General features: G+C 36.4%; 1 long non-coding RNA gene across 1 annotated transcript; it reads right to left on the bottom strand.

Annotated features, from left to right (window-relative positions):
* Positions 1–1,599: 1,599 nt before the first annotated feature.
* On the bottom strand, positions 1,600–5,997 carry LOC311098474. The gene is made up of 6 exons (XR_014609488.1): positions 4,727–5,997; positions 4,481–4,545; positions 4,154–4,209; positions 3,721–3,761; positions 3,173–3,283; positions 1,600–2,624 (listed from the first exon to the last, which is right to left on the bottom strand). It is a non-coding gene; the product is annotated as an uncharacterized lncRNA (long non-coding RNA).
* Positions 5,998–7,159: the final 1,162 nt, after the last annotated feature.

Raw genomic sequence — 7,159 nt, 5'->3', positions numbered from 1 at the left:
GCGCGGTGGCAGGTGTTTGGTTTATTCGGCCGGTGAAGTGTCACGGTCCAGCCCCCTCAGCACTGCTCCCAGCGAACCAAGGGCAGGAAAACATAAACATATCAATGCAGATAGTAGTATACAACAGTGTATTTGAACATTAGGCTATTTAAAAACTTAAATATTAAACGTAATATTTGTCTAATGATGGCAAGGGACTTTTTATTCCAGCAAATATTTCTCAAAGTAGGTTCATTTCTGTATTGGCTCACACCCAAGGGATAATCACCCACAAATGAAAATTCTGTCATTAATTACTCACCCTCGTGTCATTTCAAACCCGCAAGTCTTTCGTTCATCTTCGGAACACAAATGTAGATCTTTTTGATGAAATCTGAGAGCTTTCTGTCCCTCCATTGACAGCTACGCAACTACCACTTTGACACCTCAAAAAGTTCATAAAGAGATCGTAAAACTAATCCATATGAATTGAATCCAAATTTTCTGAAAAGATCTGAACGCTTTATATGATGATGAACAGATTTAATTGAGGCTTTTATTCACATTTAAACATTGATCAGCGGACAAAAAGAAGCTCAACCGAACCTGCTTGACGTGCGAGAACAAACCTCATTGGTTCTTGCGGAAGCTCAAACATGCTATGTAACACACGAGAATGAACCTCACTGGTTCTCACATGTCAAGCGAACATGCTTGAGCTTCCGTGTGAGTTGATGAATGTTTAAATGTGAATAAAAGCTTCAATTCAATCTCCTCACCATATAAAGCGATCGAGTCTCTTCAGAAAATTTGACATAACCTCTCAATGCATATGGATTAGTTTTACGATCTCTTTATGAACTTTAACGGAGGGACAGAAAGCACTCAGATTTCATCAAAAAGATCTTCATTTGTGTTTCGAAGATGAGTGAAAGTCTTACGAGTTTGGAACAACATGAGGGTGAGTAATTAATGACAGAAATGTCATTTTTAGGGGAACTATCTCTTTAAGTCTGGGTTACAAAAACTACTGAACATTTCCTCTGTTATTACCATAGACTGTAAAAAAATAGGTTATTACCCAGGAAAAAAAGATATAGTTTACTGAACACACGGTAACCAATAGTGGGGCACGTTGTAACATTATTTAGGGTAAATTGTCACAATGGAATCCACCCAGCTAACAATTTAACGTTCTGGGAACGTTCTGGGAACGTTAGTTTTTGGTTCCCAGAACGTTCCCAAGAACGTTCCCTATTGGTTAGCCAGGAAAGTTTTCTTTACGTTAATAGAACGTTCCCTATAGGTTAGGGGAACGTTCCCGGAACGTTCCCGAAAGGTTCCCAGAACGTTCCCGAAAGGTTCCCGCAAGGTTCTCGTAACGTTCCCGGAAGGTTAGGGGAACGTTCCCGGAACGTTGCCGAAAGGTTCCCAGAACGTTCTCGGAACGTTCTCCTAACGTCTACACATCCTGATATGCCTGTACACAAATTATAGGTCTACAAACAACATATTCTACATTGTTTATTGTTCAAACACTTAAGAATCCTATTAATATATTATTACAATAAATTGAATTTACAGAAACTATCATTAATAAGTAAATCAATCAGTTTGTATTAAATAAATAAATCAGCACACAATCCATGTTTTTGTTTATTCATTGTTTAATTATCAACCTAAAATAAGTCATTAAAAACAGCGTTAGCAAAATGTATTCAGGAACAGTAATTTACATTTAATATTTCAAACATGAAAATATTTCAATAAATAAAACTGCACAAACATTTTAATTAAAACTATCTTTTTGCAAACTGTAGCCTATAACTTTGGCTATAAAGTTGAAAAAGTATTCATTTATATACAATATACATGAATGTGCCAATCTTCACTCCGCTCAAAACATTTAAACTCCCAACACCATCTGCAAATTTAACAAGAAAATAAAAAGACAACGCGTTACATGGACACACAATCCCATGCCAAAATTCAAGCCCTGTAATGGCATTAATATTCATCTGGAGCAAATGAAAAGAGTGAAGTGGGATTGTGGATCACAATTGGGATCACAAGCTGTAGGAGATATGAGCACGAGCGCTGCTGGTATCATGTATTTATTCAGATATTTCAGCATCAATGTGTATAGAAAAATTTATATATTTCAAAACACTACATTGCATTTATTTATATTGCACTATTTATTATTTCAGACTACAAATCAAAAAAGGAATGTTTTATATAGGGGTAAGGATACCCATATTAAGCCTCTCTCTCTGAAGTCAAATAAAAAACAGAGAAAATAATATTTAAGTCTAGTGAACTCTGACCTGCGAATTCGCTCTACCTTTTATGTACAAGTCTCACCTCCAATGAAGAATTTGAAAACCTGTAACTGCTGTGTTGTTTATGAGAAAGAAAGTGAAAAAAAGTTTGAAACTGCTATCAATTTTTTTTTTTTAATCTCTGTGACTTTACACCTACAAATTCCACTGTCACAGGTGCTCAGTTTTGCTATAATGAAACCCTCACAGAACATGGTAATAATCAGCCATCCATGCAAAAGCAAAGGTCGGTGTAGTTTACAGGTGCATCTGTCCAGGCCAACATCTGATGCCTTGATGCCTTCCGCTGGGATCCCAGAAAACCTGAAATAAAAAAAATAGTACAGTTCAAAATCTATCATACATACATCTCATCTGGTATCACAAATTATCATTCCAGGTTCACTTTAAGATATGCTCAATATTAGTGCTGCACAATATTGAAAAATTTAGAGTTTATTTAGAGATATCAGCCGTATGGTTTAGTGCATGCGCTAACGGCTCCAGGTTTGTATCTGGTAAATTACCCCACTAATAATGCCCAGAATGGTACCAAACTACTACAGTAGTACAAATAGGTTCTGTACTCATTAAACGAGTCATTGGAAAGTTTGTAAGTACATCAGGAGTTTATTTAAATAACACTTGCCTGACGGCGAATGCTACTGCTGATGTTGACGTCACTTTATGAGTACAGAACCTATTTGTACTACTCATTTTCCCCGACATAGAGCAGATCAGCACACAACAAAAACTGCTGTTCGGATGTTCCCTTTTCTGATATTTTAGCCTTCGTGACATTTTAATTAAAACAGAAGTAAGAATTTTAGTGTAATAAGCAAAAATTAACAGTAAACTCAGAGATCACCTACCGCTGCAGATGTGTACGGAAGTGAAAAGCGGAAATGCTTAGACCTCTTTCCGGTTCAACCGCTGGGCGCTCCGCATAACCTCTATTGGGGGGATTTTGTAGAGGAGTGAACCTGCATAGAAAATTACAATAGATAACAAGCATAGATAAATACAATAGAAGAAAAACACAGTTGAAATAAGCAGTGCATTATGTTTTTCAGTTAAATCTAACTTATCAGGTACAGAAATTGATTTATCAAAATGTAAAATAAGTCTTCAGTGTAAAAATAAAATAACTATAAAATTAATGTATCTTTGCTAAAGCTACAAGTCATTGTCTCTTTTGATGTTTGATCACCATTGGCGACACAAACAGCTGCGGGTACGTTAGGCTGCTGTCCCTTTAAGACGAATGCGCAGAACTAATATAAATGACACGCATCTGTTTTCTTTCTGTTTAAAACACAAGACAAGAGGAAACTCGCCATTTTGACTTCATTTTGCGTGCACGTGTCTGTTTAAGCTAAAAAAAAAAAAGTGAAAGAGAACTGAATTCGGCTAAACTCACCTTCTTCATCTACTGACTGTGGATGGCATCAAGGTCTTGTCCTGAAGAATACAGGGCCAAACAATAGGGATTATATCTCATCTGGTAACAAGAGCAAAGCCATAACTTTAAGAACTCTAATGATATATTTACCCCCTGATATTGCATTGGGGATATCAATTCAAACATTTTTAAAGGCTAAGAGTATGAGCCACAGCTGCCCAAGATATCTAGGGGTTGCAAATTAGTCATGGCTATAAACCTGTATGCATGGCATATACTTTGTATTTTTTATAAAGCAATGTTCTATGCATTTGTCCCTGTCAAATAAACATTAAATAAATAAATCTGTGAAAAATAACTGCCTAAAGTTGTCGACCCCCTGAACCGCATTTAAAAGTACAAAGAATTTCAGTATTGATCAATAAAAAAAATAAAAAAAATACATAAATACCTTTGAGTTGGACAGTATGTTGTCAGTCTCATTGGCCAACATAATTCAAAACAGACCTAAAGAAATAAAATAAAATATAGTAATCATCAGGATATCATGTTATCATAATAGTTAAATGAATTATTATAACTATGACCATTATAATATTGTATTAGTCGCCTATTATTTAGCTGATTATTTAGCTTACAGGCTTCTCAAGGACAATCTCACTGAAAAAACTTGGGGTTAATGATTTTAAAATGTGAGACTTATTTCAAAAGCATAAATCTTACAGACCCCAAACCTTTGAACAGCAGTGCACTGCATGTTTGAGGTGGTTTTGCTTACTAGTCATATGGTTCATAGAGATTTTCTTGGACAGGGAGTGCAGCAGGCCATCACAGCATGATGATCTAGGAACATAACATGCTGTTTGTCACAGAGCCAAAAATATTACATGTGATAGGTTTATTACAAGGAACCAAGCTAGAACAGAGGTGAAATGCAGAAAAGATAAATATATACAAATCTTAAGATAATATATTGTGAAATAAATGCATATGGAATTATCATCATGATTAAACAATAACTCACCCCTTGTTGTAGAGTTTTATTTTTTCTCTCGCTATTCTGAAATCACATTTTAGCAATATTGGTAAGTAACGTCACTGATTAAGTTAACAATACAGTGCATTCTTTTTGGTTAGCCTAAATAAATTAGCTTACTTCCCATTGACAAATTACCAGCAAAACTATCAAAAACTGTTATCTACACTAAATATGTGTTTAAAAACCCAAACTTTCATAAATAAGACCTCAACTTAACGTAACTTAGGCCTAACGTTGTCTTTTGAAAACGGTTAGCTAGCGTAGATGCTAACGGACTTTTTCAAAGACATAAAACCATTTCTTTAAAATAAATATTTAACAGAAGCGTGTCAATTACACGTAAGAAATGTGTCAGGGGCGTTTGTGTGTATTATTTGTGAGATTTTGTTGTCTAAACTTACCTGAAAGCAGTGAAACCAACAGCGAGAGACGGGAGTTTTGTTGTTTGTCAGTTGTCGATGACGTTTCCATCTGCTCTCGCGCAGCGCACGTGCTCCAGTGTTTGATCACGCGCATGCGCATTAAAACACTTCAAAGTCATGCAGCATTTAAATAAACATATAGAATTAAAATATAACATAATTTAAAATATCATTAATAAAAAGTTATTGCGAATAGATCTGAACGTTGTTGGTTATCTTATAACCTTAGGGGACCGTACTGACGACGTTGTCAGTTGGTAATCTGCCTGTTAATAGTAGGCTAAGTGATATTAAAATAATAACCTGCAGAGAACGTTCCCAGAACGTTCTCTTTAGGTTATAAAAATAAAACCTAAAACCTGCAAGGAAACGTTCTGGGAAGGTTCTCTTTAGGTTATAAAAATTAAACCTAAAAATAACCTGCAGGGAACGTTCTGGGAAGGTTCTCTTTAGGTTATTAAATAACAACCTGCAGGGAACGTTCCCAGAACGTTCTCTTTAGGTTATAAATTTAAACCTAAAAATAACCTACAGGGAACGTTCTGGGAACGTTCCCTTAAAGTTATAAAAATAGATCCTAAAAATAACCTACAGGGAATGTTCCCAGAACGTTCTCTTTAGGTTATAAATTTAAACCTAAAAATAACCTACAGGGAACGTTCTGGGAACGTTCCCTTAAAGTTATAAAAATATATCCTAAAAATAACCTACAGGGAATGTTCCCAGAACGTTCTCTTTAGGTTATAAATTTAAACCTAAAAATAACCTACAGGGAACGTTCTGGGAACGTTCCCTTAATGTTATAAACAAAGATCCTAAAAATAACCTACAGGGAACGTTCCCAGAACGTTCTTGTTTGGTTCCCAAAAAAAAAACCAAATGGGAACCAAACGGGAACGTTAGGGGAACGTTCTGTGTTTGCTGGGCAAGCTTTTTAAGGACAATTTAAAATCCCTCTGAAGTGCCTTGAAACACAGCATTATTCAGAGTGTTGACATAATTTCCACTGAAACAGGAAGACAGGGTGGGACCAAGCGTGCAGCACAAGCCCTGAAAAGTGAAGCCAAAACGTCTCGATAGCTGTGATTGACAGGTTCTCTGAGCGAAGTAGTCACTGCAGCACCAACGGACATTTTTTTCGGGATCTTCGGAGGACTGAGGAGATTGTATTTACTTTATTTTAACAAGCCTCTTGTCGTACTGCAATCAAGTTTTAAAAAAGTGCACTCAGGGAGAGTGCATTCTGCGAGAGTGAGGGCTGAGCGTTGATTTCGCGGCTTTACTTCCTGCTCACTACTGCGCAGGTCTGGTCCCGAGATCGCTACTGCGCAGACTCGAGTTCCAGGATATCTGCGCCATATCGGGACACTGGCGACTTCAGTTCTCACCAATGGAAGAGAGCGAAGGGGCATCGTCCATCTTCTTTTTACAGTCTATGGGTGGGACATATCGATCAGCTCCTCCCCTTTTTGAAAAATAGCCAATAGCGTTTAGTTTATTTCACAGCTCGGCCAGAGCTGTTGAACTCAGTAAAGCCGCAGTTTCCTCCTAATCTCTAACCCTTTCTCCTCCTAATATCTCCTTCATCTCGCTTTAAAATATATAATTCTCTGCAGAATTCAAAGGATCCGATACGTTTTGTGGTGTGCGCCGACTCGCGCATATGATTCCGTATGCATTTTATGAAATTACAACATATAAAACACGTGACAACTTTTCATTGTTTGTTTACCCAATAGCTATTGCATATTTAATAAAGTTATAATTAAAAATATATATATTAGAGCTTTATTGACTTCTTAAATCTTAATTTTAAGATTTTTTTTTTTACAAATTGTACAAATAACAATTCATTGCACTGCTCAAAATGTTCAAAAGCACCAGCAGTTCAGCACTGTCTACTTGGTATGAAATCTATGAGGTCTGTCCTGTCCATCTTTCTGGCCTCTTTACTAACTGCTGTAAACAGAGTGAAAGACAGTTGTCAAGCGTTGTG

The sequence above is a fragment of the Abramis brama genome (genome assembly GCF_963993115.1).
Source record: "Abramis brama genome assembly, chromosome: 16".
Taxonomy (NCBI): Eukaryota; Metazoa; Chordata; class Actinopteri; order Cypriniformes; family Leuciscidae; genus Abramis; species Abramis brama.
This window is presented reverse-complemented; position numbering and strand designations above follow the sequence as displayed.